The 20,685-nt window shown below is 35.2% G+C and overlaps 1 long non-coding RNA gene across 2 annotated transcripts; it reads right to left on the reverse strand.

The window, feature by feature from the left end:
* Window positions 1-1,800: 1,800 nt before the first annotated feature.
* LOC107321673 lies at window positions 1,801-20,590 on the reverse strand. Of its 2 annotated transcripts, XR_001558616.2 has the most exons (5): window positions 20,319-20,590; window positions 17,659-17,723; window positions 15,637-17,165; window positions 6,214-6,373; window positions 1,801-5,090 (listed from the first exon to the last, which is right to left on the reverse strand). It is a non-coding gene; the product is annotated as an uncharacterized LOC107321673 (long non-coding RNA). The 2 variants fall into 2 exon arrangements; XR_001558615.2 differs by having other exon boundaries at window positions 1,801-6,373.
* Between the last annotated feature and the right edge of the window lie 95 nt (window positions 20,591-20,685).

Raw genomic sequence — 20,685 nt, forward strand, 5'->3', positions numbered from 1 at the left:
AGAAAAACCATGTTAGATGAGACCTTGTGTCCAAAACAAGCTACTGAATCAGTTCTGACTGATTATCAATCCAGACATATAAATTATGCACTGTACCTTGTCAATGGTAGTGTAAGTGTGTACTGCTTTATATGCAGAATATAAAGATGAGTTTGTGAAACCTAGTCTTATCATATACCTTAGTCTGGCGCTGAATATTGTTAGTATCACTGAGAAGCGCTGTAAAGAGAACATAGTGAAGAACAAGGGTCACAAGTGCCTTGAAACCTTTATATAAACCATTTCTGAGACTCACCATTCATCCACCACTGTTAATATAGCAATGTAAAGCATACAACAAAGGCCTGTGAGTCAGGTTGTTCATCAGCATGACAGCCAGAAAAAAATTTAGGATCGCTGGAGGACATACCAGGCCCTCATTATTAGGGACATCATAGAACACATTTTTTATACATCAGTATTTACCTAGTATGTAGTTTAATGATGTCAACTGTCAGACTCATCTTTGGGGATATAAATGTAAAGGGAAAATTGTTAATTTTCTCTTTTCCCCAGTTTTAAAGAACAGCCCTAAAGTTATCCTGCACCCCATAACCTGAAAGGAACAAAATTTTGTAGGCTTTCAAAAGAAGGGCATTTTAGTTTCAAACTATTGAGCTGTGTCTGTAAAAGGAAGAGTGCTAATCTGGCAGTAGTAAGTGAAAAGGACATGGTCTAGTTCTCTTGAGAAGATTTTTTTTTTAATTAATTTTGTTTCTTAAACTTTCTTAAAAGCCACAGTAAGAGGCAAATACCATAGAAAAACTGTTCTATAAGACATATTTTCCCACATTAGAGTGCAAATAAATCTTTGCCCTATGGTGGCACTTCTTAGAAAGGTGTAAGAATTGCCCAAACAAGTAGGCAATGAATTGAACTTTACTAAGGGCTTTAAATGTTTCACACGTCCTATATGGTGAGAAAAGCTCTCCTGACAACACATGTAAGAGTTAGATGCTGAAAGAAACAAGTACAGATAGGAAGTCTGATCCTGCAGTTCTCATATGGGGTAAATTCCCTTTGAAGTCCATAGGAATGTGAGTAAGGTTTGCAGTTTCTATCACTCTTCTGACATCCTCTACCATGCATCTAATTTAGAAGCAAAATTTTCATCTCAGAGGTTAATCCTTATCTATCTTCCCTTCTTTATACCACTTTCCCCTTTACTAGCTATTTTTAGCACAATTCAGCTGCCTATGTGATAAACCAGATCATTCAGCAACTGTCCTTCTATTATAAAAGAGAAATTTATGCAAAGCGGTGTGTTACAATATAAAGGTAGCATTTGTACTTTAAAGGCAAAGAACTCAGACTGATGCTCATCTGAGAAGCTGCTCATGAAATACTGCCAGTCTGCACCCCAAAAGAGATGATAGAAAATTAAATGCAGTGGTGATAATTTTGATTTCAAAGGCTAAAAATTAATACAGGAGTTTTAATTTTCTATCTCAAAAAGGTTTAAAAAGATTTAGAAAAGATTTTACTTCTGCCAGAATGCTGGGTATGGAAGTGCTGAAAGCAAGCTGAAGAAAATAATATATCTTAGATTTCCTACTGCTTCTAATATTCTTCCTACTTCACTTTCTGACTATCGAAGAAAAGAACCTCTATTTCAGATCTGGAAAACTGAATTTATCCAGGAAATAAGCATTTCTCTGAAAACTGCTTCCATGGAAGGGGGTGGGATGGGGAAAATAAGACGAGGGAGACATTATGGTGTTGACATCATTGATTCTTTCCTTCTTTAAGTCAGTGGTCAGAATTCTTACCCTGGGTGCAGATGTATGTCTATTGAGTGAATATCTGTAGTTTTTTTGTTTAGTTGGTTTTTTGCTCATACTTAGAATTTGTTCCCCATTTAAAATGTAATCGTTCCGGATTAACAGATGAAAAAAAAAACAACACTGAGTTTCTAATATTTGATAAACTGGGGACTTTTGAGAGATATTTTATAAGTTCTTCTCTTAAAACAGCAATAATTATGAGACTGGATGTTAAGTGCTGAAGATGCTGTTCATCTATTTTCAGTTCTAGATATCTTTCTAGATGACTAGGTTCTTTATTATATTAAAAACACACTGGAGAATATGAAGTAAATGTAGCAGTATTGCTTAAATGCCAATTAAATGTGCTATTTTTGCCAGTTTATTGCTCTACCATAAAAAATAAATACTAGTCAGATGAGACAAGCCAGTCCAACATGTAGATTACCACCGTGAAGAAAACTAGGATGTACTTACTCTTCGACAAACAGTTGGAATCAACTACCTAAGGTTTGCAACGGGCAGGAAAATAAATTAGCTAATAGTGAGTATAATTTAACTGATATTTCTGCATAAGATCCAAACAGTATGAGGCCTCAATAAATCAGCAACATTCAAGGCAGATTTAATTATTTGTTTTTTCCAGCAAAAGTTGCGATTTTTTTTCTTTTACTTGGTGATTGTTGAGTTGTCATAGGTTACAATAGTAGTGCAGAGATCCATTTTCTAATATTCAGTCTTCTTGTTTTTTATTATCAGGTTTAGGGATAGCTATTTTAAGTCGAGAAAATGACTAAAATGCTTTCAACACGTTAATTTTGTGTTGGTAGTAGAAAACTGGAAATTATTTCACTTCTCAAAAAATTACAAGAAAAATAAGCTTTCATGTTCTAGTTTCTCCTGTCTGAGCTAGCCATTGTCTATTCTTCAGTTTCAGAAGAGCACTCCATGTTCAACTTTCAGGTCACTGTATAGTATGACAAAACCTATACAAGAACATTGCTGTTTTCTGCAGGATAAATGAGTTAGGTAAGTACTACATCTGCCTTAAGTAGATACTTAAGCCTAATTTCTCTCTTCAATAAAATTAATGTCCATTTCAGCTTAGACAGCAAGATATTTACAGCAATCTACATATTGTTAAATAAAAAATTATTAAATAGTAGCCTTCTGCTTTCAGGACTCGCACACAACTTATGTCAAATTGCAAGAAGCAAAATGTTAAAGGAAACACAGTATGCATTTTGCCAACTATATTCCAGTAAATGTATCGTATTTGCAACATGCCACAGTTAGTGAAAGTTAAACTTTCCAGTAGTTCTTGTTAAGAGAAATCATCTGGCACAGCCAGATGTTACACTGACTTCACAAAAATATTCAGCATCAGATGGCTCTATTTTTATTTCCTGAGAAGAACTGACAAACTTTGGATCATGAAAGACCACATAAATTGTATTTGCTAAGTAATAAATAATTAAGCAATTCTTAATTATTACCCCCCTCAGAAACTGAGAAGTGGGTAACATTTATTAGTGGCAGACAGTTATGGAATAAGTACCTCAAACTGAATTGGAGAGATGTTATTTGAAAAGTGTATATACATCTTTATTTCAAAACCTTAAAAACAGTTCTTTTCCTGCTTTCAGAGTTGATAGGCCATACTGCCTGGATTCCTTTTCAAGGATATCTGTTCTTTCCCTTACACTTACACCATTCTAAGGAATGAAACTATGTATGGTCCTATTTGTGACACACAGGATATTTGAGTTAAACAGTATTATTTATTTGGCAAAGGTTGGAAAATAGTAGGTCAACATTTTTTGAGATTTTTAGTCAAATACTTTTTACTGTGTAGTTTCAAAAAACTGTGAAGTTTAAACCATTTTTTACTAACTTCAGGTATATGAGGTGTTTGTAGCAGAGCTCCAGGCATCTGATTCTTTTACAGAATCCAATTTGAACACATTATGCCTTCTCTTTTAAAAAAGTATAAGATTTAATTTAGATATCCACTTCCAAACAGCTTATCTCACATGAATTTTTTTACATTCTAAAGTTTTTCTTTTTTTATTTTCCAAGATCTAATACAATGCACAATAAACTGTGTAACTATAGCACAGGATTTAGCTAGATTAACTTTGGGTAAAGCACATACTTAGATGTAGTTTTCCTCTTATATACTGGACACCAATATATTACTCCTGATTTACAGAAGCAGCTAACAATGTAATAATGTAAGGTCAAACATCTCCTGTTCTTCCATTGTATCTTTTATTTAGGAATTCTTAAATAAAACTAAGCAGGTATTAATAGTGTGAATATGTCAATGGTTTATGGGATGATTTGCCCTGGTTCTTGTAACCAAAAATCATAAAACCATGACAGATTATTACAAAACTTCTGAGCAGTCTTTAGATAAAATTCATTTAGAATATACATGAAGTAGTTTTGCTTTTAAGAGATTTGCTTTCTAATATTCTAATGACAAAAGCTTTGAAATGTGTAACATAATACATACCTGTAGCAGAAATTAAGTTTTCATCATGCTGTGCATGATTTTTTTTTATTTTTTTTTTTTTTTTTTTTAATTAGAAGTACAAGTAGGTAGTACAAAATTACTCTTCAGTTTTCAAACATCTTTTTAATCTTATGACCTGTATTTGCATTTCTGATACAGGGAGCATGAACTAAATTTTCTAATAATATTGTAGTAATTGAATGCAGTATGCTACAATATTAATAAAGAGCACATCATACCATTGTAGTGATTAACTTAAATTCCAATAAAGTCATGTCATTAAGGAGAGTGTATTACATTATGTAATTGGTTCTTCCTCTGTTACAAAATTGTCTTCTCAATTACACAGAATTATATTAAAACAAAAGTTTCAATTTAATCAGTGCATAAAGTAATGTCTTTAACTTTCAAATATATTCTATGAAGGGCTAATTAGTCAACTGTAATCTAAAATTGATGAAGAATCTGTTTCAACTTTGCCATCAGAAGACAACAGAAAGTCAGGGTTTATATTCTTGATTGCCTTCTAATTTCAGAAAACCAGAGACCATTTATCCTACTACAAATACTCACATATAACAATAATGGTCCCTTGGATGCTGCAGTAAATATTTATTTTAGCTACTCAGATGGATCTATCTCTTGTGCTTTTGAGAGGCAATTTGATAAGAGTCAACTACTTCTCACAAGTTTTGCATGTGCTTCTGAGTGAGTATATTTATGCTATGCAGTTGTGCAGCTCTCTTTGATAGTTTTGTTTGGGTTTCCTCCTGCCCATAGCAAGAATTTTTACAGTGAGTTAAGTTTGTCTTTAAAACAAAGGAAAAAAATATTTTACAAAAGAAATCTGAAAATAGTGAGGGTTAGTTTGAATCAGATTGGGTGTAAAATATTTTAGATCCTTATTTAAACACTTCCTGAAGAAAGAAATAGAGAGGTCAGAGTCAGAGCTGCATTCTTTTCATAGAAACACAAGAGGAACATGGGACACCTAGGTATTTCCATTAGAAACAAACAAACAAAAAAACAGCAAAACAAAGGAAGACAAGCAAACTCACTACTACCTGTATTTACATTATTGCAGATTTGCAGACACAGCATAAAGAAGTACAGATTTACATCGTTTGTTTGTCTGACTTGTGAGACTGGAACTGACTCAAATGAACTAAAACCTTGTAACTGTGTGTAAATTTTCTGAATATTTTCAGATCAAAGTATTCAAGATACAAGCTTGATTTATGCATGCTTATGTGTGAGTATATTGATGTACAAACATATGTATATCTAGATATATATAAACATTTAATATCTAGTTATTAATCAAAATTATCCATGTTTATATTAGAACACTGAAAATTTATTTCAGAGAAGCATTTTGCCTGGAATCCTAGTTCAGGCAGGGTATGTACATGCACTCCCCAAACAAATTGTAACAGATTTCACACTACAAGGAGAAGCTAAGTACATCTGCAGTATCAGTATTCATTGTTTTAATGAAAACAGTTTAAAATCAAACACAGAAGTAACGTGAATTAGAAGAGAACCATTGAACTCAGGTATTTTTCATTTGCTCCCTAAGTATAAAACTACAACTCATGGGGAAAATGTATTATAACAATAATAACAACAATGAATTAAATGCATTATGCATCAGTTGACTGCTCACTTTGAAAGTAATGAGCAAAACTAAGCCTGTGTAGTTTGTAAAAGACAGCTGTAATGATAGGCCACTCTTTTCAACTATTGTAAGAGTGGCTGATTCATTTATTCTGTTTAAAAGACTTAATTTCTGATGAAGCCGGCAGCTATTTAGGGTTAATAGACTTTCCTCGTGTCATTATGCTTTTGTGAACTGTAAAAGTTTTCTATATGAGCAGACTAAGAATTACTCACAGATGTTCTCAGCTGAAGATGACTTCCTCAACTCTTTCCTTGCCACTTTTTTGCAGCATGTTAGATGTAGAACTGTACCAGCAGTTTTCACATTATTCTTTCTCCCAGTCAAAGTTGTCCATACAATCCTACGGTCTCCCCTTTGTGATCTACTGCTGCTCTGTGAGAAACAAGATGGGGATGGGGTTCCCATTAGTAAAGCTTTAAGAAATAATAATTAAAAAAAATAATTAAGTATGATTTCTGAAGAAAGTAGTTACATATGTAATCTAACCAGTCACCATTCACTCTCCCATCAAAAAAAAAGCACAAGAGATTTTTCTTTGGATTGAATTGCTCATTTATTTTCCATTTCACCATGTTCAACAACAACAACAAAAAAGCCCTCAACAGATGATGTTCACATTTTAATCCATATTAATCGTAATCCATTGTTTTGCCATGGTGACATTGTAGTCTTCAGTGTATTTACAAATAGGGTTGTCTGGATGTTGAAAGATACATGATGTCCTCCTTCTGAAACTTCTAAGCTTCTTCAGTTTAACACAATTGTCAATTAACTGTAATACTCATGAAAGACAGCTATGTCTTGTTTCTTTCTTATTTAAAAAGGTGTTAGCAAGAGAGTGGTGGGGCTGACCATTCTCACCAGAGCAGGCAGAAAATTTAAGCTGCAAAAAATCTCACGGGTGAGGATGAGGGGAGATCATTTGCAAATTATCGTCATGGACAAAAAAGACTTTTTAAAGACTGGCTTAAGGAAGATTGACTTATTTTCTTGTCAATTAATAATAGAGTAGGATACTGAGAAGCAAAGCAAAACTCAAAGCACTTTCCCTTCACTTACAGCATTGAGAAGTGAAACAATGCTGTGTACTGTAAAAAGAAACTAAAATTTAAGTACAATGGAACAGAAAGAATCAAACAAGTTTTATAAATAGTGAGATTTTTCATAGTAAGATTTTTTTCTTAGTAATCCCAGCTTAACTAACTTCTTTGCTTGTGAGGTCTGTAACCACATCACATCTCTGCCTGAGTTGTCTGAGCAGCAGGGTGCTGAGCAGTGCAGCCTATGATGGCACTTCCTGCATCTCTTCTGTCAGTACTCATCTGCTGCACACAAATCACTTACACATGCACTAGAACAAAGGATGAAGCTCAGGTGTTTCATTACAAAGAGAAGTGCCCAAAGTACTAGGTTATGAAACCATTTTCAGTTTCAATCTGTGCTATTTAATGATACTCCAAAACGTTCTGCACAGAATGAGAAAAAAAGTCAATGAGAGGAACTCCAGGAGATGGAGCATTTTCCCCAGCAAATGGCAGTCCTAAAATAGTTTAGAAGCTGTGCAGGAAACAGAGTTTGATTTTCCATACCCTTACAGGAGTACATTTGCCAAAGCTATTGAGAGAGGTAAAAATAGCAGCAGAGTTTTAGAAGCCTAGTCCAATCTTATTTTTTCTGACCAAATTAATTTGGCAGGTTTTTGTTCAACTGGAACAAATCACTGTGCATTTTTGTAAACAGAATATTACACGATTATCTTTAAATCATTCATTTTTGTTCTGGGGAAGTATTGCAATACCTCTAAATAACCAACACATTAACAATAAATAACAATAATTTCAACAATAAATGTTAACAGTTTTTATCATTATTTGTGCATTTGTAATCAAATCTGATAATAATACTTGCTCTTGGGAACAATTTCACATTCTAAGGAAATGATACAGGAATTCTTCTTATCCTGGCATCTAAATGTTACTGCCTTTTCAAACTGGTGTTTGGAGAATGGTGACTTTTTTCATTGCCACACAATCAAATTTTCTCAAAGCTCAGTGACCCCTTTTTGCCATATGATTACATCTGAATTTCAGCTTTTCTTTAGAAGGTAAATTTTTAGCCTCAGGATACAAGAGACAAGACTAAGAACTTAAACCTCAAGATCTTAAGAGATAAATAAAAAAGCCACTCAAAATTATTACTTTTATCTTTTTCCAAGAGTCTGACTCATGTTTGGAGACTGGTACTATTGAGACAACTTGAAGGACAGAAGAAAGAAAGATAACATCTAGTCTAGCTTCTGCAACAATAAAACTGTACAGTTTCATTCAGTAATAACTGCATTTAATTCCAATCAAAACAAAAAAAAAAACCCTGAAAATTCTGAATTCATTTAGATGATCGTAAGAAAAGTGTAAACAAACTTTACCATTTCATGGCAACACAGGAGGGGTTAGGGCAAGAGAAATTCATCTGCAATAGCTACAATTTGAAATGCAAGCAAACACAATTGGAAAAGATGTTTTATCTTTCCACAGATTTGGTCTATTGAGCTCAAATTGTATATGTTTACTTATAGTATATGATGTTGTTTTGGAATCCTTGATCTGACAGCACAAGGGATGCTGAATGAGAGGAGCACTCTCAGAAGGCTATCATGTTAAAGAGAGCTGAATTACACACACTTTCTATGAAACCATGCTGCATAAGAGTAGGAGGTGTATTTGACAAAGTGCAAAAACAAGCGTCCTAGGTCGAACATCAGCATACATGCCAGTTTGTGCTAACTATGGATGGATACGCATGCAGAGCTGAAATGAGTCTGAAGGAATATGCATTATAAACCTTATATGAGAAAAGCCTTATTAAAGATTTTTCGGTTACAGCTCATTGACCCTGAAGTATTAAATATCACTTAGGGAAATTGCTAATCTATGGTATCTGACATGGTGAAAGAAATGAAAGAGGAACTCACTGTGACTGTTCACAGCTCTGAACTTTCCTTTCTGAATACCACTCAGATTTCTGTCTGATAGCAAGTAACCCATGAGGTGAAGACTAGCCCCCAGGATAATGGAGTGACAGACAGGGTTTCTACCTTCTCAGCAAACAAACAACAAAAAAAAAGTCATTGTGTGTAATTATTTGTTTCATTCTGGTGTTTCCCCTTGTCCTGTCCCCACAGACCACTGAACAGAGGTTGGCCACGACCCTTTGTCTCCCACACTTAAGATATTTATAAACATTAATAGAACCACCTCTCAGTCTTCTTTTCTCAAGGCTGAAGAGACTCCCTGTCTTTTTTTGTACCAGGGAGCCCAGAACCGGATTCAGTACACCAAGGCACAGTAGAGGGGATCACCTCCCTCACCCTGGAGACCACATTCCTTTTAATACACACAAGGACACCATTAGCTTTCATGATGTGAGGTGACAACAATGAAAAGATAATAATAAATATCCAAAAGGTTATTTACAGGAAAAACTCACCCGTGTGGAAGCCTTCAGTCTACTGGAAAACACTGAAGCAATCTCCACCAAGGAGCAATCTCCAAGAGATGCTGCCTTAGTGGTGGTCTGCCCTTAATTGAGTCAAGCTCCACCACTTCCAGGAGCACAGCTAAATTACTCTCACCTGTGCTCCCACAGCTGACTGACACTTGCTTCAGCTGATTAATCAGAGGTTCAGGCTGTGATTACCAATTTCCCATACACATGGCCACCAGGGCACACCACTGGCTCATGGCCAATTTACCAGGACCCCCAGGTCCTTCTCTGTAGTGCAACTCTCTAGCAGGACATTTCCCAACCTGTACTGATATTCTTTCCCAGGTGCAAGACTCTAAAATTGGTTCTGACAAACCTCTTGTGGTTTATTGCTGCTGTAACACTATTTGATAGAGCAAGTTCTCATCTAAAAACACTGATTTTCAACATAGTCATCACCATTAATCAAGTCACAAGGATGAACTGATTGTGAGACTCTTTATTTCATGGTGTAACACTTGTGCATGGCCATCTGGAACATGGCTTGTCTTTCACATCACTGTTGCCACTGCTGAAATGCACCACCCACTGCCTCACTGCACTCAGATCCACTGTTCAGTCTCCATAAATATTCAGATGGGTGCCATCTTCTTCCAAATGGAGAAATTCAGTGACACATCTTTACTTCATATGCACGTCCATTGTACCAGAATTACCCTCTGCTGCCATCTGTCACATGGCAACAAAGAGTAACAGAATACTGGTGGGAAGACTCAACCTCTACAGTCATATAATAACCCCCATCTCTGAAGTTGCATGACAACATAATGAAATAGGAGGCACTACTTTCAGTGTATTCCTCATACAATCACTTCAAAAACCTTTATTTTCAGAATGCTTTTAGTAGTTCACTTTTTCTAACCTTTCTCTTAAATTCAGAGTTGCATTCCCAAGGTGTTTCCTATCTCACTCTGTTAGCTATCCTGGCCCAGTAAATAAATCTGTGCTGTACAACCCTATCTCTCTCCACTGTCACCCACACTAAGCAGAAGTTTTTCCTGCCTCCTGGCTGGAAACAGTTCCTTAATTAATAGCTCTTTTTCTTTTTTTTCTTTATTCTATGTTCTTTTATTATTACTATTATTATTATAAAGAGGGATTTCTAGCATTTGAAGCTCTCGTTATACAATACTTTTTTACTAGGCTTCTAAAAAGAACGTAGCTTTCTTGAAGTTGTGAGCTCTTTTCAACCTTAGTTGTGGTACTGGGTTTTTTGAGTTTGCTTCCCTCATTTCAGTGGTCTCAATGTAATCCTAGATAATTCTTCAGAATTCAAGGGAGTCATCAAGCATAAAACCACATACACAGGTGGTATATACTCCTCTCATTCACTGGAATAATTCCTTCCACTAACAAAAGTAATAAAAGTGTTCTTTTCTGTGAGATTGAATCAGTTAAAGCTTTTCTCTCTCAAATCCTATATAACATGAGTAGATAGCTTTTTACTTTTTTGTGATGCATTTCATCTCTTGCTCAGTGTGGACTCAGATATTAGGTCTTCACAAACTCTGATGACAGTTCAGACATAGGACAACTCAAAGCTTTCTGTCCATTCAGTACAACAGATCTCTGCTGTTGTCATGCTGGGTAGACATTTTCCTGAGATAGCTTTTTGTTATGTGATATACCAATGTGTCTGTGTGTACGTGCTACTATTTGTAAGCTGTTTACCTCTCACGATGACATGAAACATAATTTCTTTTTCTTTTTTTTTTTTCCACACATTGATTATTTTTATTAGAAAAGATAAGCTATTTCAAAGGTCTTTCTGTTTTAAACTGCATTCTGCTGAAACGCAGAATAAATATAGTTAGTCCTCATATATTCATGCAATCTTTTTATAGAAGATTCAGAGCAGGTGGTACACTGGAAATGGACATTGGAATTCATTTTTTTGCATCTATGGAAGTGCTATTTGGCTATTATAGTGTCTTCCAAATTGCAAAATATTTCCCAGTGTTGTGGTTTCTTTTTTATATCTCATTAATGTTTGGTTGATATGAATGTATAACACCAAAAAGTCATCTTCATGCATTATAATACCACTGAATCTAAAGATGCTGATACTTAAATAAGGGTTTCTATAGATACATGAAAAGGGGGAGTTCACAATGTTGTCCAAGCTTTTTTTAGTCAAAAACTGTCTCTTTAAAAAACTTCAGTGTGACTTGACAAAGATCTTAATATCACCCATTCTAGAGAAAGAAATAAAATACCTAACCAGTTGAATGCATTCATTTCTCCATATAATTCTTTCTTGCCTTTAAAGCTATGTATTTTGTTTGTTTGTTTGTTTGTTTGTTTGTTTGTGTTTTTTAATGTGGCTTTTCCCACATTAACAATCTCTGTTTTTGGAAGAATACTGTTCATTTGTGACTTAACAAGGATAAGTTATGTAGTAAAAAAAGACAGGAAGTCAGAATGAACATTGTCTACATTTGTTGTAGACAAGCAGGAGATGGACTCCTTTATGCACTTGTGTAGGTAGATATTACAGTATCTAATAATATTAAAGCTGCTACTATATAAATGTACATATATGTATGTATGTGTATATAACCTCCTTATGATGGAAAGCATAAATAATTTGGTGTCTGTTCCACTTAATTGCAAATTGCAGAACTATGTCAGAGGACTTAAAATGACTTTTACTGTGCACAAATTTATCCGTAAAGGAAAAGTTGGGTCTGCTTGCTTAAAATTTGCTTAAAATTGTGCCCTGTTCCTCATATGACTTAAGAGGAATTTATTTATGGAATCATACTCATGGAACAATGCCTTGAACTTGATTCTCCCAGAAAAATAAATAAATAAATAAATAAAAATGTCATGGCCTTTCCCGGTCTGTCTCCTCTTTTGCTTCGCCACATTAGGCTTCTCACCCTGATTACACAAGAAGTTCTAAAACTTTTTGTTTTCAATCCTGGTTTACCTTTGTTCTTGCTTCTCATGCAGGGTCTAATTCATGTCTAATCCCACGATGAAAGTCTAGTGAGGTTAGGAACGGTGTGTGGCTGGGGAGACCTTGATAAATCTGATGGCTTTGCAATTATTTTATTTATTTTTTTCTTTCTAATGAGAAAAGTGAAGTAGTATAGATCTCCTTGAGTGCTGTGGAACAGTGGAAGCTCTACTGTATTTTTCAAAAAAGGTTTACCGGTATTAATTTTTTCTGCTCTAAAATTACCTAGTATCTCATTTTTTGCTGTTGTCAGGAGAAAATATGACTTTCCCATTCACATTTTTATGCTTGAGACTATACAATACTTACTTTTTTTTTTTTTTTTTTTTTTTTTTTTTTTTTTTAGCCAAACACAAAATTTACAGCCTTAATGAGATCAGTTTATATTTAAGAGATTCTGACTTGTTTCAAACATACATCTTTGAGCTCTGCAATTTATTGGCATGTAATTTGTCATGAGCCTGGGTGATGTTCTGGGAGAAATACGAGGACAGAAATGTGTAGGCTGTATCAGATACCAGAATTTTGCTCCATGCCCTCATTTGAAGAAAGTACATTTCAGTTGCACAGCACACTGGCTTTTTGCCATACATTCACCCCCACACATGCACAAATAGAACAAGAATGTTCCATTCTGTATCTCAGTGCCACCACAGTGATGTCATGAAAAATTTTCTGCCAATTCTGCACTTTTTCTCACAAAAATTTTTGGGCTATATGAATGCATGTCTTCTATCATCTGAAGTGACATAAGATTCATTTACTCTTTTCCTTTTTCAGTTTTTTTTTCTTATTAAATCAACTATCTCATTTGTTGCCAAGCATTTCTTATTGAGATTTGGGAAGAACCCTGCACCATTCCTCTCTTTCTTAGTGTCTTTCTCTCCTACCCCACCCTCAGCACACAACTGAATTAAAGTTTTTTGGGAAAGGAGCTGGCTTTTTTTTCCATTCTCCATACCAGAGTGAGATATCTATAGCTAGCATTCAAAGCTGCCTGAAGTTAATTTGCCTTCAAAATATCGTTGTGCTGAAAGACTTCAGCCTGGACACAGCTGTGTAAAAGCAGTTGCACATATGCATGTGAGCAATTATCTCAATTCCTTCTATCTTAAGCCAGTAGTTCAGATATTTTTGCTTTTACTTCAGCAGTTTCTGTGCAATATTTTACTGATAATTTTCTCTATTGTCAAACAAAGAGGCATGGATATTTTGGTTGCATTAAAGTTGTATCCTATCATTATGCTAATTAGGTTTTACAGCATGGTCATCCAATAGTCATATTTAATTAGCCTTGTTCTGGTCTGTATAATTAGAACGGAGAATTCATCTGCTCATATATTTCACAAGGTTGCCTTGAAAATTTTAACTTCAAATTTACTTTTAGTCTATAATTATTCCACCTCTTCTTCTTCTACTTTTTTTTTAACAATTTAGCTCATCAAGAGAAAGCTGTTTCTTACTAAATAGTTTGATTTTTACTATTTAAAACTGTAAAATTTACTTTTTTGTTATAGATTATATAGACTTAAAATAACTGAATTACTTGTTAAGTTGGTCGCAGTCTTCCAAGGCAATTCATTAATATTAGTAATATAATAAAGGTGGATTCCTAATTCTATGTGATAGTTGTTCCAAAATGGTTAATTGAGACATGTCTCACAATATTGTAGTTTTCTACTGATGCAGATTTGTTACCCTTGTTAATTCTGCAAATCTGTTGCAACGTTCTTCTTTTTGCTTGCCTTATGCACATCTTCAGTTCTGTAGAGAAAGAACGTGTCAACAATCAATTTAAAACTGATTGTGGAATGAGAAGATTTTCCCTACAGAAACGAAGAATTTCTCATTTGGAAAGCTGCATACTCTTAAGAAAATCTATGCTTTGTGAACACTGGAGGAAAAATGGCTTTCTGTAAGAACCAGAAAGATTGAATCACAGCCTATATAAAGCACACTGGTTATGAATTATTAATGTAATAAGCCAGAAGGCTTAAGAATAAAAGCTCTCTGCTCCCCCTCTTGAAGGAAAATGGTAGCGTGGGAAGGCCTCATTTACATAAATTATTATTTGATCCGAAAATGCATTTTTTCACTCAGGTTATTTTTCTATGAACTTGAGAAAGGAGATTTAAAAAGAAGTTGTTAAGAATCTCAAGAATGAGATATTTCAGAAAGCCAAACAGTAAGTAATTGGAGCAATGTAAAGTATCAGCCATATATCTGCCAAATTATTTTAACTATATATTAATTCAAATGGAAATATAATTCTTTACAACCACTTAGCATACATATTATTTCTGCTCCTCACTCCCAAGAACTCAAGAAAGATATCAAATAGTGAGGGAGAGTTTATAAGATGACTACTAAGACTGACCAGTCATGAAGGTAGGTTTTACTAAATTCAAACTCTAATTTTCAGTTGCTTTTCATTGTGTTAGAGTTATTAGTGACTTCTGGATGTTCAATGTTTCCTCTTCGCTAAGACGTTCCTGAGTGCTCCCAAAACTGTGCTTTATGCTGATTATATGTTTGTTGGATTCAGAAACTGCAGATGTTCATTTAGTAAATAAATTTCCATTCTTTCCTAATGCTACAGTTCAAGCATGGCATTATCAGCACTTTAACAATAAGTAGTCTACAGGTCCTTTAGGATTATTATTTTTATTTATTTATTTTTAGCTCAAATTACTATGCATAGAGAAGATGCATTTTAAAAGTTTCTTTTTTTTTTTTTTCTTTTTTTCTTTTTTTTTTTTTCCCAGCAGATGTTTCTGTTTCCAACAAGTAAATCTGAGTATACATAGAATTCATTACTCTTCCCTACAATTTCTGCAAATGTTAAAGCAGAATTATTTAATTATGTAAAACAGCAGGAAAGCTTTTTTGTCTTGATATTCGTAATAGCATAAGTCAATATCCATGCTAATACTAATTGAAAAATTAATACCATTCTATTATTGTTGTCAGAAATAATAAATATAAAACACTAAGTGGATAGACACAACCCAGTTTCCCCACTTGGTAAGATTATTTTCAGTATTTACTTATAGTGACACCAGTTATGGGTCAAAATGCACTGTGCTAGGTAATCTGCATTTAAATATGAAAAACGAGGCTAAAACCTTACCTTTGATCTCCTCTCATCTTCAGAAGAAAGAACAGTGGGCTCCTCTTCACATGTAGAACACCACTCCTTCTTCAATTTACCTCTCTTCCTGAAGAGCTTCTCAAGTAGTTCTTAGCATAGTCATCTTAACTGGCATTAAAATCCGTGGACTGCATCAAAGATACCTCCTAGAGGCTTAAGGTTTTGTACTTTCTATTAATTATGTTTCAAATGCATACATTCATATCATTCAGACTCTTGCCTAATTTGGATTTAATTAAAGTGATTATAAATACATGCATAAATCTGAGAACACCAAGGGAGCATTGCAGATAGAATTTAGGCTCTTGGAGTTTCAGTTAACTAAACTCTATCTCATTAAAATTAGTTTTAGCTATGTAAATTACAGAGAAGTAGTAAATTATTAGTGGACATATCCACAGCCATCTCCATACTGATTTTGAACACAAGTGTGTTCTGTTTAATCACCAAGTTGAAAAACATAAGCCAGGGATTGTTGACTCTTCTCATGAGAACTGAGGGCTTGCCTTCCTATTACTCCGATGGAATTTGACAGTCTGGTGTGATGTTTGTTCTTCAGTTTTTGTTGTACATGCGTAATGCTAAAATTGTTCAGCATCTTGGTTATTTTGATATGCTGCATTATAGATATGCCCTTAATACCTCTTATAATAACAACAATTAAGAGGCAATGTTGAGGTGAATCCGGAAAGGCCTCCTTTGCTTTGTTTCCCATCCAGTCTTTCTTTTGTTCTACATTTATAGGATTGTCTGTGTTTTTGTTTGTTTGTTTGTTTTTGCAGTGAAAGAATAATAATAATAATAATAATAATAATAATAATAATAATAATAATAATAATAATAATAATAATAATAATAATAATACCACAAAGATCTCCAGGACCCTAGAAATTGCTGTTGATGATGGCTAAGACGTGTTACTTTCCTGCTAAAGATTACTTATAAACAGGTTGTTACAGAACACAACATGGTTAAGGAAAATGTCTTTCAAAAAAGGCTGAAATACAATATTCTTAATGGCATTCATTTTACAGTTATGGTTGGACAAAAGAAGACTAACCACAGACTAAAACTGACTAATTCTTCTGTCTGAATACTTTTCATTCTGGATAAACATGTAACAGTTTCTGTGGTGAATGTGCTGTATGGTGCTATGAGTCATTAATCAGTTTGTGGCTGAAGCAGAGCTGCCTTTCAGAATTATATCCTATTTCTGAACTAGGTCTGTGATAGCAGTACACAGGAATAACACTAAAGTTATAAAAACTGCAGCACATCTGTATTGAATGCTGAAATCCAGACAGTGGGCATGCAGGCAATCTGTATTTCATGGCATCTTCTGACTTCCACACTTCGAGGCACAAAATGTACCACATTGCTGATGCTTCCAGCAGAAACTTTATGCCTTGGGTTTCTCTGTAGAAGGAGGGTGATTAAGCAGCTTGTAGGCATTCTGCAGAAACTCTAGGGTCTGGAGGCTTCAGATGCAACTCAGTTAAGCTTTCCACCTATAGAATAACCACATATGTTGTCTTTCTTGTGCTGGGGACCCCAAGCCTGGACGCAGTACTCCAGATGGGGCCTCACAAGAGGTGAGTAGTGGGGGACAATCACCTCCCTCTCCCTGCTAGCTACCCCTTTTTTAATACAGCCCAGAACACACTTGGCCTTCTGGGCTGCAAGCGCACACTGCTGACTCATGTCCAGTTTCTCATCTACCAGGACCCCCAAGTCCTTCTCTGCAGGGCTGCTCTCAAGGAGTTCTTCTCCCAGTTTGCATTAACACCTGGGATTGCCCCAGACCAAGAGCAAAACATTACACTTGGCCTTGTAGAACATCATTAGATTAGGCTTTCATGGGCCCACTTCTCCAACCTGTCCAGGACCCTCTGGATGGCTTCCCTTCCATCCAGTGTATCGACCGCACTTCTCAGCTTGGTGTTGTCTGCAAACAGGTATCAATTGGAAGAGTAGAAAACCATGCATCCTCATGTAATTTACCTGGGATAAAGCCACAGAACAGATGCTTGACCAAAGTTTTCAGAGGTCTCTGACAGCAGACTTTTCTGAAAAGCAATATGATAAATTAACTTCACATTACTCAGTACTCACCCTTGGATACACTTGTCCAATTTCAGCTAAGTTCTAAAGGCTAAAAGTCACTTATACTGTATTAACTGAGATGAAAAACTTACATTGTAGACCAAAGTAGGCAAGATTTAAATTCTTTAGCACTGGGGCTGCATAAACTGCAGGAAGTTGTTATTCATTACAATTGCAAGGAAACTTGCCCACTCTAATTCACCACGCTTCTGCAAAGACTGTATTCTTCATCACCATGGATTGTGAGAGAATATAGTATAAAAGCAAATGTCAGCTTTTTATGACTCAGAACTTACTAATATTTCTAAACTCCTTTATATATCATTGCATTAAAATAGGAATTGTATGTTTTGTGACATTGCATTTGAAGGAAAATTAAATAAGAAATCACTCTGGCTTTATTTATTGGTCAGTAAAAGTACATAGATTGCTCCAAACAATGCCTCCTATTTATTTCCATGAAAACTATAACTGGTACAATGAGTACAGTAGCACTATTTGATAGGGAAAATCCTCAGCTACAACCCACTATTTTTCAAAATAGTTATCAACATTAGCTGAGCATTTTCACCACCTACGATCAAGAGCCTGCATGTGATGCGCATAAACATTTGCACTAGTGGAGGTGACCTACTCTTGCACAGCTGCAAGAGAAACTCTGCTGTTGTTAGGAAAATGTTACCCATGCAGCCTACCTTTCTTCAGCCTCAAGAAACAGAAAGGTACCCCATCTAGATTATGTGGTGGGTCTGGTAGGACAGTCTAGCCACAATTGGCACTTTGCTACATAGTCTTCAAATGCTTAGGTCTGTTGCATGGCAACAAAATTTAAGAGAATATCAATTGGAATGTTCAGCCTCTACTGCCATTAACACTAACATCCATCTCTAACATTGTGGGTCAAGATGATAAGAAAGAAGGCATTACATTTGGAACAACCCTCTTATTAAACATTCTTTCACAGTACTCACAGAAGACGCAAAAAGGCAAGACCTTGTTCAGTTTCAGCTTTGGAGATCTCTATCTTATTATCACTTCTTTCCATGAAATTTAAGAAAAAAAATGTATAATGGAGATTTTCTTAACCTCAGTTTACGTATTTATTCTTTATGATTATTACATCTCAGTTCTGTTTCAAATTTTTCATAATTAAATTATTTCATCCCAGCATAATGATTAGAAACAGCATTTGGGTTTGGATCAGAGGCATGAACTGGACAGGTTCGCTTCAACGAGCTCCCGTGCTTGAATAAAGTTCAGTTCAGTTTCCTCACCCATTTGCACTATCAAAAAATTTAGCTTCTTGATTCACTGCCATGCTCTGTACCCTTGTCCTTCTACAGTCCACATAGTTTCATTGCTATCTTCTCTTTTGATAGTGAACAAACAGTTCCTGCTAAAATGGAATTTAAGTGGTTTTGTTTGTTTGTTTGTTTGTTTTCTGGGAATAGTTAAGAGGTTGTGGGAGCAGCATGGATTTTTAAATGGGAAAGTAAAAGGAAAATAAAATTATAAATAATCTTCTAATGCCAGGAATAATCCCATGTGTGGTCTTATGTCATGTTGCTAGGGGTGTAATTTTTTTCAACATAGCATAGAATGGTCTGGATTGAAAAGGAACTCAAAGATCATCTAGTTTCAACCCTCCTGTTATGGGTAGAGTTGCCAGCCACCAGACCAGGCTGCCCAGAGCCACATCCCACAAGGATTTCCCTAGCAGGCTACTAATAAAGAAACTGTTCCTCAAGACTGTGGCGCAGTCTTCATGCTATTTCAGTCATATTAAATTACAAAGATAAAAAACAAAGTAATTTAGGAAATAATGGTCTTGCAGAGATCCCAGACGGTTTTGGTCTCGGCATCTTGCAGAAGAAATGCAGCTGCAATGCATTGGGAAGGATTAACTGTGAGCAATATGAACACAATCCATTCAGTACTACTTGGCTTGGAGGCAAAAGGAGAGTGGAATGTTATCAAGTATAAAAGCAGCAACAATGCTGTTTTTCACATTTTGCAGCATAACAGGATATAATATTCACTTTTAAATCAGGAACGTCTTTGAACTAAATAAATAAAATAAATTGAATTTAAAAATAAAAGAATAAAAAACACAAACACCATTTCCAATGGGAAGACTAATATCTCAAACGCTTTTTCATCCAATTCCTTGTTTTGGAATAATTTGGACAGGGATTTTCAGCAGCAAATGCAGCTCACAAATTGTCATCTGTGTATGCAACACAACCTGGAAGCTCAGGCTGCTGATACTGCTGAGAGAAGGAAGATGTGGAGACCATTACCAGGAATGGGAGCAAATGAGCCTTTTCCAGAAAGAACTCCAGTCTCTGACTCCATACATCAACAAAAGCATCCTTTAGGTGACACCACCCTTTCACAAGACAGTTCCAAGACCCAAGACTTTTTCCTCCTGTTTAACATAACAGCAGAGACATACCATGGCTAATATTTTCAGTGATTGCTTCTGTAATCACGAATGGCATATCAGCGTAGACATGTATGTCTGCTTGGAGAATAAAGAAGAAGGAAGACAAACTCACATAAAGATTACAAAATCCAGATTCAGGCACAACAAATGTGGACTGCACTGTTTTCAGACAACGTTTTCAAGAGGCTTCCAGCCAGACTAGTTTCCCTGGGTGGCACGAATGAGAAGTGAATCATCCTCTTTTGTAATTAAGCATAGCAAACTTCTGTACTTTTTAACATTCATCCATTACTGCTTTCATTATGACACCTTGTAATGGACATACTAAATGGCAGGAAGCTGCTTCAGATTTCACTGCATGGAATAATGCGTTCCCACTCCTGCACACAGACAAGAAAATTAACAATCGGAAATGAGATGATAGAATATGTATTTCTCATGAATCAGTGACAAAATATTTTATGACCTCCTGTGAGATA

The sequence above is a fragment of the Coturnix japonica genome, chromosome 1 (assembly GCF_001577835.2).
Source record: "Coturnix japonica isolate 7356 chromosome 1, Coturnix japonica 2.1, whole genome shotgun sequence".
Taxonomy (NCBI): Eukaryota; Metazoa; Chordata; class Aves; order Galliformes; family Phasianidae; genus Coturnix; species Coturnix japonica.